Source organism: Dipteris shenzhenensis, chromosome 10, assembly GCF_047967505.1.
Source record: "Dipteris shenzhenensis isolate YYH24624 ecotype China chromosome 10, Dip_SZ_1.0, whole genome shotgun sequence".
In the NCBI taxonomy this organism is placed as follows: Eukaryota; Viridiplantae; Streptophyta; class Polypodiopsida; order Gleicheniales; family Dipteridaceae; genus Dipteris; species Dipteris shenzhenensis.
The window spans coordinates 51,403,025-51,422,029 of record NC_141605.1 but is presented as its reverse complement, the minus strand read 5'-3'; positions in this window follow the sequence as shown (position 1 = coordinate 51,422,029).

Here is a 19,005-nt window from a genome sequence, read left to right as displayed (position 1 = left end):
TGGCCTTAACGAAAACAACCATGTTGATGGCTAGATGCAACCAAATGTAAATGCGGACAAGTGGTACCCATCATGCCCTCTTAGAGGGAGTTATACGTAAAGGAAGGGATGAGAGATAGATAGGGTCCTCCAATTGCTATTGTAACTAGTAGTGGGTGTGTTGTGTTCAACGAGTGAGCCAGTTGTACTATCTATGTGCATAGTATTTTCCTAAGTAATAAAAAGAAGATTGCATTCATTCCATGGTCTGTCTTGAGTAATTCTCTTGCTAACTTGTCTTGCATTCATTTATTATTGCAACCATTTTAGCAAACACTTTCCATTGAATGCATTTTTCATTTGACAACCTTTGTTTTTTGGGCAAAAAAAGAGTTCATTTGACAATTTAGAAATGGCATTTGTTTTGTTACATGTAGAACAAATTCATAGCTAGTACTTTTCTCTAAGAATATAAGTGAAAGCCTATGGAGAGCTAATTTTTGGAAAAAATGGTGAACAACAGATAATTGTGAGCATTTTCACCAACTCAAAGGCATTTCACATGTGTCAAGGACTTGAGGGAGGCATTTTAAAACTAGTTTTTTTTTGTTGAAAAGATTATGCTTTTTATTACAAAGATTGGCATAGCCCTATAAGCATTAAGAAGAAGAATAATTAGTAGAGTGTTGAAGCCACAGAAAGCAATGTTGATGAATCTTGTTGAATTCTATCTCCTATAGAGAGAGGAAAAGCCAAATTCCATTGTAGGCATGACCCACAATTGTGCTCCACCTATTTCTACCTTGAAAATCACGCTCTCTAAAAAATCGACCTATTACAAACCAACCAGATGCATTGTAAAGTTTGAGCTTGAATGTCAAGCCAAACTAAGGCTAGGATGAAGGAAACCCAAATATTCGTTATTAGTAAGCAATGGAAAAAGCGATCTTGAGTAGTGAATTGATGAAACAATCCTTGACTTACCTAATTGTTTTTTGACCTTCTACCAAATGTAGCAATGGAGTAGGACAAACTACTATCTCCAGATGCGCCTTTCAAATAATACAATGGAGACTAACCCTTAAAAAACTAGATATTATGTCTCAAAATTGAAACATCACCTTCTAGAGGAACAACTTTAGGTTTGTAGGGGTTCACAGCCTACAGATTCCAGCCACCCTTGAATACTATTCAATATCTTTCAACACTGTAAAGATGGTAAGAGACTGCTCTAGCTTGGCAGTTCATGATGCTCAAGAAGCATATGTATTTGTGGGCAGTGGTGAAAAATGGTTCCCATAATGTTGGCTCCTACAAACGTCGCTTATCACACTGATAAATATTTTAAATTTTGTGATTCAAACTAATATGAATTTGTTTTGTCAAAATTTAAACTTCTCATGAATGTGAATTTTAAATTCTTATTAGTTTTAAGTTAAATTAATTTGAATTAAAAAAGGGTTTTGGGGTTTGGGTTTAAGGTTTGGCGATTAGGGGTTTAGGGTTTGCGAGTTAGGGCCTAGAGTTTGGGGTTAGGGGTTTAGGGTTTAGGGTTTGGGTTTGGGGTTAGTGTTTAGGGGGTTAGGATTTGGGGGTTAGGGTTTAGGGTTTAGGTTTTGGGATTTAGAATTTAGGGTTTAGGGATTAAGGTTTAGGGTTTGGGTTTAGGGCTTGGGGTTTGGGGTTTAGGGGTTTGGGTTTAGGGTTTACAGTTTGAGTTTAGGATTTAGGGTTTGAGGGCTTGGGTTTAGGATTTAGGGTTTGGGAGTTTGAGGGTTTGGGTTTGGGGGTTAGGGTTTAGGGTTTAGGAGTTTGGGTTTAGGGTTTAGGGTTTAGGATTGGGAATTTGGGTTTAGGGTTTGGTTTGGGTTTAGGGTTTAGGGTTTGATGGTTTGGATTTAGGGTTTGGGGGTTACGGTTTAGGGTTTGGATGTTTGGGTTTAGGGTTTAGGGTTTGGAGTTTAGTGTTTAGGGTTTGGGGGTTTGGGTTTAGGGTTTAGGGTTTGGGGGTTAGGTTTTAGGATTTGAGGGTTTGGGGTTTAGGGTTTAGGGTTTAGGGTTTGGGGGTTAGGTTTTAGGATTTGAGGGTTTGGGTTTCGGGTTTAGGGTTTAGGGTTTGGAGTCAATTTAAATTTTTAGTTTTTATTATTTTTCATAAAGTCAAATTTAAATTTATTAAGATTTTAACTTCTTAGTAATGTGAATGCTAAATTCTTATGAGTTGTCAGTAAATTAGTTTTTGTAAATAAAAATTTGATCTCATTTTTAAAATTGTTTATCTCAATAGTAATTATCTTTTTTAAACTCGCAACCTGAGTATATTAAAAAGAACAATGGAAAATAGATTCTTTCTTGCTTTTATTCGCTTCGAGGGTTGGTGTAGTCTACATTAGCATAGATTAGTTTGTGCTTAGAGGAGGGAACTCCAAAAAAACCAATCAAAGCCATGCTCTAAATTTCCCGACTAGTTCCTAATCGGAGTTAGTCCATTCATTCACATTCGGTTTGACACTCACAACAACCCTACCATTTAAGCAACGATCAAGGTTATAAAACTTTCAAGATGATTGGAAGTTGTATTAGTGGACAGGATAGATTACAGTTGTATTAGTTGTGGGATTGGATAGAGCAGATTATATTTGTACCAGTTGTAGGAGTTGACAAAGCATATTGCACTTATATCAGACAGACTTCGAATTTGTATTGATTGTACTTTATTTCATTTTATACTATCCATGAGTTCATTATAAATCCTTATTTTTTTTCACATTTATGCATGTATCTAAGCCTTGTAAAGCCTTTTAGGCTATTCCCAAAGCATGAAATTGACACTTATACGATTGGGAAGAATGAAAACTTGAGGTGTATCAATGGGACTCATTGTACTTTTGATTTATCAAAGTAATTTTAGTTTTCATGCAAAAGTATTATATTATTTGTACCTAAAATTTTTGTTGTGCTTTAATATAGGATGGATCTTGAGGCTACAGCATTTGTTAATGGTATGACACTGAAATACAATGGAAGAATTTATGCCCCAAAGGACTTCACAAACTGGACCATTGTTGACACAACAAAGAAAGCATGGTTCTTGGTACTGAGCAAAGGAAATCTCATTCTAGTGATGACAAAGAGAGAGTTGGAGAAAGATGAGCGGGCATCAGATGTATCTTTCTCAAAGAGCAATTTGATTCAAGGGGGCACCTTACTAGGAATTAAAATTGAAAAAGATAGCAATACAATGATGATTTACACAAAGTCAAGAATGAGAAACAGATTGTTTCTTCTTTCAAAGAAAGATGCAATATTGCACTTTGTGATGTTGCCGCCAAAAGCACCTAGATTTTCTGAATTGGTTCCTGCATTGGAGATCCTCCAACATGTGTGGGAGGAATTTTCCATTGAGGAAGCAAGAAAAATGTAGTCAAAGATAATCCTTGAATACTTTCAGGGTGTCATTGAACAAGGTTCAACTTCATTGGAGGGACCTAAGGTGCAAGAATCCACACATGAGAAAGGAAGAGATGAGAAACGCCATGTAGACCTGGTTCATGGTAATACAAATGAGAGAGGAATTAGAGTGGATGAGATAGAACACATTGTAGTGTTGGATGAGGGTCTTGTATACGTGGATGCTTACAAGGGATCTACATCTGAGACAGGAATTGAACTGGTTGAGGACATGCACATGCATCTCAGACATGAAGTGAATTGGCTGAGACACAACATGCATCACATGAGATAGGACATGCACATGTTTCTCTCATTGATGGTATTACTCACACTTAGATGGTGTAACTCATGAAGTTGATGGAATAATAGAACAAGTGCAGCCCTTGCGTATACTTGAAGTGGAGGCAATAGAAGAAGAAGTAGGGTGATCTAAAGCGGTTCACATAGAGCCCCTAAAAAATAAACCCCGACGTCAAATGCAAAAGGTGAGTACTTTACGAGCTATAGTTCGAAGTCCTATAACTCAAAAAAGAGGTCGTTTATATACAAAGAAAGGGCAAAGAAGAGAAGAGGAAGAAATGAAGAGGATGCAGAGGGTCTTGAAATGGAGTCAGATTCAGAAGCAAAAATGTCATCAATGAAGAACCTAAATCTTCGTTTGAATGAGCAGTGACAGATGAGGATCCAGGATATATATGGGGCCAGAAGACTCAAGTTGTACATGCCTCAAAGGTGGTCAAAGCAAGCGTCTTCACCAACAGTAGGACCTTAGATATTGTCTATGTTGAAAAGATTTTTCAGGCTTTGATTGATGGAAAAAAACCAATTGTTTCTAATTTGGTACTTCGTCCAAAGGCATTTTGGCCTGTCAAAGGAGATTCTAATCAATCCATCAATTTCTTTCAACCTATAGATTTTGAGATGCAATTCACTAAGTTCCTCGGAAAACAAGTTCCCTCACTTCAGGAAGGATAGAGTTCAGTGAATGATCCAAAATGACATATAATGGATGCTAAGAGAAATTTCTTAGCTCATTGCACATTTGAGGCAATAGATGGTCAGCACTATGACTATGCTTGTAATGAGCATTCTAGAGAGGCATACAACAAAGGAGAAATTACTTATCAAACATTTGCTAGTGTGCCTCAATTCCACTACTATTTTGCAAGCATTTGTATCTTCAAGAATGAGAAAAAATATTTGATTGAGTTGGAAAGACTTAATCATGACATTCATGAACTACAAATGATTACCTCCACTTCAAAGATGTTGCTCAAAGCTAGGACCATATGGAGAACTTTTCATTCTTCTGTGACCAGTCTCAAAAGAACTGCAACTAAAGTGGAAGTGAACAATCTTGTTGACTTCTACACATGCTTGAGTGCCATTGTACCAAGGGGCAAACAGGAAAGAATAGAGGTGATTACAAGCTTTAAGACAGTAAGGGACAAGTATCAAGACTACACAAGCATACTTTTTCGTAGTGATGAAGTTTTTCATCAGATAAAAGACGTGTGTCTTGCATGTGAGAAGGGAGATGTCACATATGAGGCTCCATCATTGATTAAAGACAAGGCAAATAAGATTGAGGAAAAAGAGATGAAAGTTCGAATGTGGAGGCCTCTAAGAAACTTGCCAGACAAATACGCAAGTCTTGCTACAAAGAAATTAATGTCCAAAGAATGGTTTTTTGGCAAAAAGGATAAAGATCATTGCATGGAAGATTGCATCATCCAACAGGTCAAGCGTGATGTAGTAAAGAGTGCAATTGAATATTTGCTCACAGAAAAAAATATTCCAATTAGCCAATGTAAAATTGATCATAGCATTGTGAGGTAGATGGCATCAGCTTTACCGTCGGCTAAACAGAAGGCTTGGGCGCATAAATGGGTGAAGGTAGAAGATGATGGATCTGAAATTACTCCTTCTATGGCAAGGGACATTCTGGAAAATGTGTATGCATATGCACAAAAATTCATCAATAAGCACACTCCCAGAAAAGCAAAAACTTTGAACAAGGGCTTTTTTTTTATACATGAGATCATTTCAGAGTCTGGAAAGAGTGTTGAGTGCAAGGGAGTTTCATTGAATGATTTCTTGTCCGACGACACTACTTGGGAGAGGACTCAGCTTTTCTTTGTCTATGAAATATCACCGGAGGACATTCATTTACTCCTTGATAGAATATTACATACCACCATTCGTAGAGTGGGACTATGTAACATAGTCATATTTGCTAATAAAGATGATAAGGAAAAAATGTCTGCTACCCTAGAAAAACATTATGGCAATGAGCTTAAGATTTACAATGGTATATACTCAAGAAAGAGGGACAAGAGAGAATGCGGTCTCAAGATACAGAGTCTTGAAACCTTTTTCTTGTGCATGAAGAGCCCTTACAATGATCACTCCTTACAAAACAACATAAGAGGGAATGCAAAGAGATTGCAACTAGTGCTGGAAGAGCATGAAGCTCCAACTCCCCTCCATCGAAACGCAAATCACTATGAAAGGCCAGCAAAAAGTGCTGATCTTTTAATTAGTATGATGGAATTTTTGCTGCTGCCTGGATGGGAAGTCACATTGTGTTGAATGGGACATTTGTTTGAAGCTCTTATCAGAGAAGGACACCATGTAAATATTATTGAGAGCCCTACTTGCTTGGAATACCTTGATACTGTGGCTTCTCTCACAATAAAGTATGATAAGAAAGGTCCGATCTCACATGAAGAGGATGCTGACATAGAGATGGCCATGTATGATGAGAGCAAGAAAGAGGATGAAAATCTTGAAAGCTCTAGATATGATAGTGAGGACACAAGCGATAGTAAGGAAGCTGAAGGAGATGGATATGACACTGACCTTGCCTCAGAAGGTTACATAAAAGGACCACGAAGATATCTAGAGGTATGAAAACTTATCTTTAATTTTATTTATTTATTTAAAAGCCTTTTTTAAATTATAATTAATTTAAAATTTTGAATCTCATAATTATTTTATCCTTTTATAGGAGGAGGAAAAGGAGGAGGATGAGGAGGACATAGCTGGAGTAGAGAATATAGGAAGCCCATCTCAAGAAAGCAAAGCTGCTCTGGCTATCCATCGAATGAGTCTAGAAAATAATCATACCTTGCAGCAGATGGAGAAGTCATTTCAAGTTAGGTTTCAAGTTCAAGAACAACCTCTTACTTTTCTATTCGATGAAGAGGACATTTCAATCCTTTTAAACTCCAAAAAAGTGGTTAATGACAAGGTCATAGTAGCCATCCTCAGGTTTGACACAAAATTTTTCTTGACTTTATGATTTTGTATTTCCATTGGATCAAATGGACTAATATTCTTTTCTTTTTATTGTAGTATGGTTTTAGAACAACTTCCCCTATATATACAGAGATGTGCATATATGATCGATCCTCTTGTTTCTAATGTACTTAGCAATAAGCAAAAGACCATAGATGATGTTTCTAAGTGGTTGCAACCTGTTGATTTGACTCCAACGTGAGTTATCTTTACGACATATCATGAGGAGTGAGTATCAATCCCTACTTAGCTTATCTCTTACATTGTGGAGGATTATGTTAAATAATAATTATTCTTAACTGATAATACAGCTCGCATTGGAGCTTGGTGACTATGGACATCTTAGCCAAGCAATGTTTCTTTGTCAATTCATAGCATCTATCCATGGTAGTGTGTCAGAGTAAGTATAACCTATCTGTGTCACAACTACGTCAATGAGATGCATCCTATGTAATGCGCACATTCATTTATGTTATCTATTTTGATGTGTAGATCGAATCAAAAGTTGGTAGGTGCTATAGATGCAAGTATGCAAATGGACAGTGACTTAGAAGATCAAATAGAGTATGTAACATGCCCCACAGCCTAAGCAGAATGATGGTTACAGTTGTGGGTGGAGAGTCAGATATAACTGCTTTTTGCTCCTTGCTCAAATTTTTAATTTGAGCGGCACGGTGAAACCTCATTGTCGACATATATAGACTTGCATCTACACGCATTTATGTCATCTATCATTAAGGCATTTATTGATAACGTGGTGGAGCATCCAGAGGAAACATTGGTTGCTATGCCCATAAGTTGTCCTAATGTAACTGTGCTATATTGAGGCTATATTGGACGAAATGGGGAGCTCTTTTGAGGTCAGGGTTATCATTAGCAAGCAACCTCATGTTTTGACATTTGGTAGTGAGGAAGTTAAAATCCTCTCCGACCCTTTGAAAGAGGCTGATGACAAAGTCATGATGGCAATCCTCAAGTTTGATATGAGCATCTCTTGGCTTGATACTTCAATCATTTGATTCAATCTGCTTCTAACATTTGTTTATTTATTGCTATAGTACAGTTATATCTCACTTTCCTAGATCAGTATAGAATCATGTGTGTATGCTCGACTCTCTCCTTTTAGCTGTACTTAGTGATACTAAGAATATGGTAGATGATGTTTGTTCAATGCTACAACCTTTAGACTTGGCTGGCATGCTAGTCGTCTTTATGCCATATTATGAGAAGTATCATCTCAATATTTCTTTTACTCTTTTATTTGTAATATTGTGTCAATTAATACTTAATATTGTGATAAATCTCCTCGCTCTTTATTGGCGATGTAGCTCACATTGGAGCCTGATAGTATGGGATCTTCATGACAACCATTGTTGGTTTGTCAATTCATTTACACCTTCCACAGGGTGTTCAAGTAAGTGTTCTTTTATCATATCATTATGAACATGCATCTTACTATTTACTACACAAATTCACTTTGTCATATGTCATGATGGATAGGTCTAAAAACAAGTTAGTATCTGCGATTATGAAAATTAGGGAGCATCAAGACGAACCAAATTTCCAGACACACCTCGCAGTGGAGCAGAAAGACAAGTTTAGTAGTGGGTGGAGAGTTGTTGCCTACAGCTTCATGTTGTTCCCCAATGAAAATTTTGAACATGTCTCAATAGAAGAATATACAAAGCTCGAGCTACAAGATTTTATGGCTAAGACTATTCACTACCTAATTGCTACCATTGGGAAACAACATGATGGAATCAATGAAGAACCTGAGGGAGCTAAAGAAAAACAAGAGACAATTGAACAGTCTCCTTCTGCATCACAGCCTCAACCAGAAGAATTATAGTCTCCACTTGAATTAGAGACTCAATGCATTCTTCTACACAAGAAGTAGAGACTCAATGCACATGCATCTACAATGTCACATCTTGCAAAGGAGGAATAGATTGAGTCTATCTCGATTGCACCAGAAGTAGAAACTCAATGTACACCATCTACAAAGAAGTAGAGACTCAATGTACTCTTATCTAGAGCATCACAGCCTCAAGAGGATTCATCAGAGTCTATTCCATTGTAAAGCATGTAGAAAGAAACATGAGTCCTTGAATATTTTTATCTTGTTTGTGTTGACTAATGATAGTGTTTTTTTAACTTATGTTAAATGTTACAATACATTAGGATATTTACTTATGATATTTATTCAATTTGTATTATTATTGTATTAGCAATTCTAAAAAAATAAATTTGATCTGCTTAGCCCTACCAGGCTTGTTGCAAAGAATACAAAACTATTATAGACCACAGAGGCCAAGATCACACTAGAAGATCTCATCATTAGTATCTCTTATCTTCTCAACAATCCAATCTTCCGCAGACTCCACGTCCGTATCCTCAACATAATTACAATGAAGGAAGAAATTCAAGCAGTCATGATGGACAAGCCACAGAGGTTGAGATCACACTAGAAGATCTCATCATTAGTATCTCTTATCTTCTCAACAATCCAATCTTCCATGGACTTCACGTCCGTATCCTCAACATAATTACAATGAAGGAGGAAATTCAAGCAATCATAGAGTATTTCTTTATAATCTCTTTGGGAGGCCTTTATTGTTATTTCAGCATCTCGATCAAAAATCGGCCATACTGAGTGCTTCGATAACGTAGGTTGCTTAAGAAGTCCAAGAGATCTTGTTGTGCTTTTATAATACATTATAAAAGTCTTTTGCTCTCTGCTATCTTATGAGTCTCCTCCCTCTCTGTCTGCCTCTATGCATTGCATTCCTCTCTCTCCATCCATGTCAGTCGAGAGCCTTGTCAAATTCTTGCATCTCTCCTTGCTCCTTGGTTAGCAACCCATTCGATTCCAGACTCCACGTCTCCGACGATGCCAAGGACATCCATGGTGGGCGGAGAGATGATAAATTAAGAGTGATGAACGAAGAATGTGCTTGTAGAAGGACTAGGATGGACGAAAGAAGGTAGTCTAATTATATTATTCTTGTCTTCAATCACTTTATTTCATAGATTTAAACTGATTCAAAATCTATCATCTCATGTGTCTCTCATATTTACGGTCTTTCATTTTTTACTTCACTCAATGGACAACTCACCTCTCTAAATTTATTAAATTGGTTTTACTTTTTTCGAAGTCTAACTTATTATATACAATAAATATCTCATGATGAGAATCTAATAATTATATCATTCTTGTGTTCCATCACTTTATTTTATAGATTTCAATGTACTCAAAATCTATCATCTCACATGTGTCGCATTATGGTCTTGCATCAACAAGTCTAACTTATTATATTAAAAAAATATCTCATGATGAGACTCTAATAATTATATCATTCTTGTGTTCCATCATTTTATTTTATAGATTTCAATGTACTCAATGTCTTACATGTCTCACATACAAGTGGGAAAGGAAGATATGCCCTCGACCTCCACCCCACAGCTGGTACTTTCTCATGGCCAGACAATGATGATGGCCAAGAACATCGAGCCTTCTTTCTCCTTCCCTGTGCTTATGGGTCAAGCTTCTATGGCCTCCCCTTTGGTAGAGCCTCTCCTTACCACCTCAACATCACCGCAAGGTTCTCTGGCTTATGGTACACCCTCTTCCTTGGCCCCTCTCCCTTGGTTGTCTACAAGAGACCTGTTTCACGGAATGATCTTGCTGGAGTCACAGTCAAAGTCTACAATGAGGTCACGCCTCCCAACTTTAAGCCTCCTGAGCCTAGAACAAGATCCATAGTTCGAAAGCTGTGCCCCCATCCATGAATCGCAAGCACTATTGTACTTCGAGTGGTGGCTCATTTGGCTCCCAAAGAAGAGCCGCAAAATACGACGGTGTAGATTGCTATTTTATTTTATTGCTACTATTGTTTCAGCTGAATGGACAGTTATTGATCCTCTAGGGAAGACACTATTACAAATTAGAACATGCATTACAGTCTTGCATCTATTACCTCGGACAATCTAGTCATCTCAGCCTCTCCCAATTCTTTTTTCTAAATATTTCATGTCACATTATGAGTCTGCAGTTCTATAAATCCCTCTGTAGTCGTTCGTCTTCTATATCTCACCTGCAGCAAACACTTCTTCCCCTTTGCTCTTCTTACCTTACTCCTCTCCTCAAGCTTACTCCTTCCATCTTGCCCATAGCCTTACCTCCACTCCTCAAGCATACTCCTTCCATCTTGCCTTACCTCCTGTAGTTACCTTCCTCCTCTTGTTTCCATGGATCTTTTTGAAGTAATCTATTCCGTCGAGCAAGCCATCAGCAGCACCAAACTATGGATTGCCGAGAACCAAGGAAAGAGAGAGGAGAGAAAGCAAAATCCTGCTTTGTTAACCCAGTACGAGAAGGATGACTTTGCTTGTCAGAAGGGCTTAGAGAAGGAGGAGAAAATAAAAATAAGTATGGCTACTAGTGAAATAGATAAATTGCAGTCATATAGGAGAGAGCTGATAGACTTTCAAAGTGAGATATCTTCGTGTGTGGCTCATTATGGAAAATTTCCACCCCAGGAAGCACAAGCCATTTGGAATAAACAAAGTGTTATATAGGAGAAAATTCATCAATCCTTACTTCTCTTCTGTAATTTTAACTACATCGATGAGAATGAGATGAGCTCAGCTCTTGAATGGGTTGAATTTAGGACAGAGAGAGAAAATAGATATGCCTTCCAGTGAGAGGCTTATTGTAACTTTTCGTGTTTTTCAACACCTTTATAAATATTGTGAGACTTTGCTACTTCCAGTTGTAACTTTTGAAAGTATTTCCTAAACACCATTATAAATATTAAGAGAGTTTACAATTGCTGAATCTTATTTTTTTGTGTAACTTATCTCAGGCTTATTGTAACTTTTGGTGTTTGTCAACACCTTTATAAATATGGTGAGAGTTTCCTTAATACTATTACAGTAACTTTTGAAGGTGTCTATTAACACCATTAAATATTAAGAGAGTTTACAACTACTGAATCTTATTTTTTCGTGTAACTTATCTAGGATGTGTTAAATTTTATAATTTTAGTTTCATCTCCTTTAAAAATATAAAAAAATGCTTGTTTTTATGTTTTTATATGTGCTTTGAAGATTGGGTTTTTCTTAAATTTTATCCAAAAACTAGTCCAAAAGTATATGTAAAAATGAATTTGTACATTGACAAGTCCAAAATTAATGAAATAAGTGTAGGCTCATCCTTCTCCTTGATCTCGTTCTCCCCCCTCCTCCTCCTCCTCCTCCTCCTCCTCCTTCCTCCTCCTCCTCCTCCCTCCTCCTCCCTTCTCCTCCTCCTTCCTCCATCCTTCTCCTCCCTCCTCCTTCCTCCCTCCTTCTCCTCCCTTTTCCTCCTCCTCCCTCCCTCCTCCTCAACCATTACCCCTGGAATCTGCGAAGGAGACTAGCTCTCCACTCCTCAACCTTGGACTCCTCCTAAACCCTGCAACCCCCTTCTGAACCCTGGAACTCCTAGTTAGCTCTCTCAACCCTGTTCCCCTTTTGAACCCTAAAATCCCTTTCTAAACCCTTGAACTCCCATGGAGGCAAGAGCCTCCATCAATCATTATAATCAAGCCCTCTTTCTCATTCACACGTGTATGAGATCTGGTTTCCATGCTTTAGCCTACACCTCTCACCGGAACATGACCCGAGGACCTATGCTACACTTGTAAACACCTATGCTACAATGAGCAACGACACGACTGTAGGTGACCAACACCCTTGGAACCTGCACTTGGGTAAAATAGAGACAACAACAGATGTATTAAGTTGTCTCAATTTTGTCAAACTTTCATAATTGCAACATAATCTTATATGTTTGAATGACCCATGAGTGTTCCAACTATTGCCCATGCACATGAATGAAATGTGATTTTCCTTGTTTTGTGCTAAGTTTACAAATTAGTAGAATAGAACTATTCTCACAAGATAGAAAAATTAGAGTCATCTAACTACACTGCCTTCACAACACACTACGAATGGGTTATTATGTCCTCTCATGTAGGTCCATCCATGGCATATTCTTTTCCTTTCTCCTACCATGGGTTTCAAGTCAATGGTCCCCCTTGCACACCGAACCAACCATTGGCCTTACAAACTATAGTGGCCTCTCAAACTCTTACTTCAATCCCACAATTCTTACCCCCCTAATTGTCGAACCCACGATTGGGAGTTGTGGATCTAAACTTGGATTCACAAGATCCCTACATACCAGATGTGGACATCGTGCCCTCGTCCCAACTCGAAGAGGTGTAAGCACCTCCCCAACATTGCCATAGTGCAAATGCCATGCCTACACCTGTTGCCAGTACTCAAGATGTGCCACAATCAAGCCAACTCAGTGCGAGGTCTAAAGCAAGAGCACCCATACTATCAAAGGATAGTGATGGTGATGGAGAGATGTTTTGGTCAATGGAATCTCAGTGGAGGTATTGTGTCTTTGCAAGGCTGCTTTTGACCAATGTAGAAGGGAGGGTGGCCTCATGCAAAAATTTAAAACTCATGAGGAGCAATGGCAATGCATTGCTCAAGATTGTGCTAAGAAAGGTGTGCAAGTCACATGGGAATAAGCCCGCAATAAGTTCTCAAAGATATGGTCCGCATATCAATGGGTGAGAGACTAGAGACAAACATCCCTTCTAGGAAGTCCTCTTATTGGTCTTTGACTCCAAAGCAGCGACCTGGTAAGAGGACAAAATAGCTATGGGACACTATGGATCCTATATTCAAGAAGGAAAGGTATGTGGATTCTTCAACGATTGTGTTTGACACTTCAAAGTATGGTATGCATCTCAACGTCGTACAACGCTTCGTTGCATTTGTTGTAATCGAAATCTTATTATAATCTTTTAATGTTTTTGTTAAAAAGTTTTAAATCACCAATCTCCCCCTATGGGTCCTGCAAGTGATAATGTGTCCGAGTGGAGGATAGAGATGTGCAAGAAGGTGAAGCAATGGCCCCCTCATCTACTGGGAGAACCATAGAGCCATAAAGCGACACATCGAAGAGGTGAATGTGAACTTGGAGTAGTCATTCAAGGATGCTAAGAATGGCCTTAACAAGAGGCACAAGGAATCTCTAGAAGTAAGCCAGAAGAGTGTAAATGTGAACCTACAAATCGGAACAATGTTTGCAGGGGCTTTGGAGCGATTGGTAGCAATAGTTGAAAAGCTTGCCAAGAGTCAATCCTTGAGACATTGTACTTCATAATTTCTTCTGGTCTTTGCCATGCATTGTGTATTCCCTTATTAATGGGAACTTGGTGTGAATTCTACTTGATTGATTGGTCTGGTCTATTGTGTTCAATGATCTCGGTATTCACATCATAGGGCGTATTTCTTTTGTCAAATTTTGTATTTTGATGTGTAAGGGCGGTCTTTGAATAATTTTTAATCATTGTGCAGGCAAACAATGGATATAGAAGAAGCCACGACTGATGCAAAAGTCGAGTTCCTTCTTAATGCCATTGGCTTTATCTTGTGTCTTTCTATCACATGTGGGGGCTTTTGATGATAGGCAACCACAATGTTTATGAAGAGGATTCAGATCTGGATGACAATATGGCATGGTCTAGCATGTGCGAACACAATCTTTTCTGGATTGCTATCTTGCATCCGATGACTACATGATCCAACAACAAGGAGCTGGTACATCAAGCCACACTCCATCCATTGATGGTACATCAAGCCACACTCCATCCATTGGTGGAATCACTATAACTTCTTCGTTGCTACAGATGATGTTTGGTTTCGTGATGTGTTGAGCCTCCCATGCGAGCTTTACATGTGCTAGTGTGACATGCTACAAGAGGATTTGCAGTAGGGCCCCATTCTAGTGGGATTGCGCAATGTGATAGGGCGTGTGTTCTCAATCGAGAAGAAAGTTTCCATTTGCTTGCTTTGCCTTTCATCTAGCCACAAGTACAAGTACATATCTGAGCAATTTGGTTGCGGGAAGTCCACAACTTGTTGTTATGTTAGGCAGTTCATTGATGCACTAAGGCGACATGCTTCTCGAACCATTCATTGGCCTGAGACACAATCATAGATGGAAGAGGTTTTCATGCTCTTCATGGGTTTTCGAATTGTTGTGGCTTTATTGATTGCACACATTCTTTTGGATCTGCCAACAAATGAGAATAGCATGCACTGGTACGACAAAGACAAGAACTATAGTATGGTAGTGCAAGCAATTGTGGACTCCAACATGCGATTCATGGGCATCTTTGTAGGGTGGCTTGGATGCAATAACGACAAGAGAGTCCTCCATAAAACAATGCCTTCTTTTAAAAGTGCCAAGCCGGCGAGCGTTTGGCCGATGCTCCCATCTCCATTAGAAGGCCCCACTTCAAAGAGTACGTCATTGGTGATGGGAGTACCCCTTGCTACGCTGATTGATGATACCCTTCAGGCGTGACCACTAGGGGATGGACAACGGGCACAGTTTAATTTTCTCCTTTCTTCGACGCACATTGTGGTGGAGAGTACATTTGGATGCTTGAAGAACACTTGGAAGGTACTGATGTACTCAATCAAGAATGCCGATGTGCCCCATATGTCGAAGCTCATACATGCATGTTGCATATTGCACATTTTGACTCTAGATTATGACGAGGAGCGTGATCAGGTTCCTGAGTTGGACATGAATGATCCCTTGCTCGATCGCATGAATGTTGCGTTTGCTGCAGACGAGGACTCACCTGCCCGCTTGCGAGATGAGTTGATGTAGTATGTGATCGCCTTGGGAGCTTGAGTGTGTGTTGTATTCGGTGTAGGCAACTCGAGGCCAATGGATTTAGCCTTATGCCCCAATTTGTGTTGGACATGGTTAAGTGTAGTCGAAGTGTTGAATTAGGTTGAGTAAAGCCAATTAGGGCAATGTGTGTTAACACCTCTATTTGTGAATGTCAGCCCCTTTTGCAATTCAAAACATTCGATGCAGAGCCAAAGGAGACCCGGTTCGTCGATAACGGTAGCAGGTTCTCTTCTCAGCCCCTCCGATTCATGGTGTTTGAGGAACGTATGAGGAGGCAGAAGGTGCTAGAAGGGAGTAGCACGTTGGAGTAGTGGAACTACAGTGCGGGAGAGGCTGCTGGTGGCTACTCGCGGGAGAAATCACTGGTGGAAGTGTAGACAAGAGGGACCCAATTGCAGGCTTTGGCAGATCTGTGGTGAAGCATCCCATTGTCAGGGCTTTGGGAAATTTGCTGAACGCAGCGATTGCGGGAACCAGCTCTAAACCAGCCTAAAGGAGAACCGGTAGCCACCATTTAATGCGTGGCCCAAGCTCCATTTTGACGCACTATTTGGTCGTGCGTGAACAATGCTGTGATGCCTCGCCAACTTTGACGTCACACAGTAGTAATGATTGGCAGCTTGAGCCTTGTAGGCTTTTGTGCACCAATAGAATGTTTGCGTGGGAAAAGAGAGGTCGAAATTAGAACGCAGGATTTGGAAGGTGACTGGTCGTTACTTTTGTCAACTTTTGTACTGTAACCTATTTGGACTCCCTTCTTAGTAGTTACAGTGGAATCACACACTGTTGATACGACTCACGAGCAGGACCCTGCATTGGACGAATGATATATATATATTGAGACCGTGCCTCCGTCCCGCCGCTCCCGCGGTTCCAACTTCGGCCCCTCCTTGCTGCCGCCGCCCTCCAATAAAATGGAAAGATCTTCACTCTACAATCTAGAGTAATAGGTATGGAAACCAGGCAGAGTTTGCTCGATCATTGATGAGGCTGCACCTGAATTGGAGCTCAAAATTTGCGGCTGACAAAACTTCACAGAATCACGATTCCCGAGCTCAGGCCCGTTTTATGATTTTTGTCAAGAATGATGCAGAGAAGAATCTCCTCAGACGTCACGCAGATGTATGTGATCACAGTACAGCCGCGTGGATGGCCGCTTACGGACTGAAGTCTGAACACCGTAGCTTGTCGTGGCGTTTCACCGAGTTGCCAGTACGTTGAGCCTTCAGTAGAGGCTGTTCCCGCTAAATCTTGCTCCAATTTGCTCGAACTTGCTTCGTTCCCACCTCAGCACCTATGTTTTCGCTGACAGCGTTTTGGCGTTGCAGGTGCCCGGTGGAGACGGAATTTCACCCGGGCATTACCGGGCTTCATTTTGTTTTAGTACAATTTCCCTCCATTAACTCACATCTATCCAAATTAGCTAGCTATCGTCTGCAGCGTTGATTCAGAGCTCGTAGCTAGCTTTAATGATCGCGAGGACTGAAGCCTTGCTATGCTTGCCATTGCCAGGGCTCGTAGCATATTTGCCAGCCCTGGCATACGTGGGAAAGGCCTCTTAGGGGGCATTCCCACTCGACGCCAATCCAGCGTAAATGAAACAGAAATTGGATGCGTCATGCAAAAGCTGGATGCATCATACTGCGAACTTGCGACGCGAGGTGTGCTCACCGAGTCCACACAGTTGTGCATTCCGCTAGCTACTAGCAACGTGGGCGCTTGCCCTTATGTTGACGGTGGAACTTACACCCCTGCATAGAATCATATGAAACGACATAAGGTCCTACTACGTAACAATCACAATTGAAAGCAACGGTACACCCTCTAAAACTCTATGGAAAGGGGACAAGAGGGAGCCTAGTGAGAGGAAGGAGTGGGGATTGTAGAAGACCTCATCAGCAAAATCAGCACTAGAGAATGTGTCCAATTAGTGGCCAATGTGTTCCCCTGCAGATTTTAGATTCCTAAACCATCCTATCCTCCTTTGCCTCATTATACCTTCAATTAAGGCTTCTCCCATGCTATTTTTTCTTACATGGAAAGTCACCTATCAGCTGATTCCACGTACTCCAATTTTCTATGTCTAATACTTTTTTGGATTGTACACACCTTCCCACAAACGACTTTAGTTCCTAGCAATCACGAACCAATGGCATGGATTGTATGAAAAAACATAAGTTTCTACTAGCAATCACAAATGAAATAATGGTACATAGCTGTGTGGAATCATACGAAACAACATAAGTTTCTAGCAAGATCACAAGTGAAACAATAGTACACATATGCATGGAATCATATGAAACGACAAAAGTTCCTAACAATCACAAGTGAAACAATGGCATACCAAGGGGTTCGTTTAACTCATTAACAAATTACAAAAAAATTCAGGTAGCATTTGATGGCATTGAAAGATATGATAGTTCTTAATCAGTGTGAAAGATGTAAAGAATATGATTTGGATAGCTTCATGAAAAGTTCTTAAACCTTGATCATTGGATTTTTGGGAGATATCATGTCTTAGATAAGGCCTCATAAAGAAAATCTTCATGTCTTTGGGCACGGAGGATCTATGCTTATAGGAGCAATTAGTTAGTTTAACTAAAAATTGGGTAGTATGTTCTTCAACAAATTGTCAAAGTTATTGTAATGCCATTCAAGTGACACTTTCGTGTGCAAAATTTTGCAACTAATGTGCTTTGATTGATGGCCAATGTGTCTTAATATGTTCATGTTGTTTGACGAATCATGTTGCTCCTTTAAGCTCGAACAACCTAATGTGCTTTTTTGGAAATGGTAATTCCTTTGAGCACTATTCGAATCTCATGAGTGTTTTGAGCTTAGCTTTAGAAAAGGTAATTAATTGCATAAATAAAAAAAAATCATTAAATTTTGGTTGTATTTTAGGGCTGGGGTTTAGGGTTTAGTATTTAGGATTAAGGATTTAGGGTTTAGGATTTAGAGTTCAGGGTTTAGGGTTTAGGATTTAGTGTTTAGGAGTTTAAGATTTAGGGTTTAGTGTTTTGGTATTAATTGTTTAAAGTTTAGGATCTAGGGTTTAGGTTTAATGCCTTCTCTGCTAGTTTTGATATAAAAGTTATTAAGTAATAATAAGCTCAATGATTATTTATTGTTTTTTTTTGAGTTGCTACAGTTATTCACTTAAACAAAGGGTATGGATGTGGTGTTATATAAGAAGAATGAAGTGGTGGCTTTTGGACGAATTCATAGTCTTGATCCTATGAATGTGTGATGTTTCCAACGTTGTGGTGAGAGAAAATGTGTAGTGATAATCACCAACGTTGTAAATCCTGAAGTACATTTAAAATATCTACATGGAGACTTTGAAACATTGGGAGATATCTTACAATGTGACATATTTGATATGCAAGCACACAGAATGCTCTAGGACCAAGATGAAATTGTTCCAAAGACATACTTTCAAGATATCAAGAAAACTTATTTTAAGAGGAAAAAAGTAGAGATGTTATCTTGCTCCGGAGAAG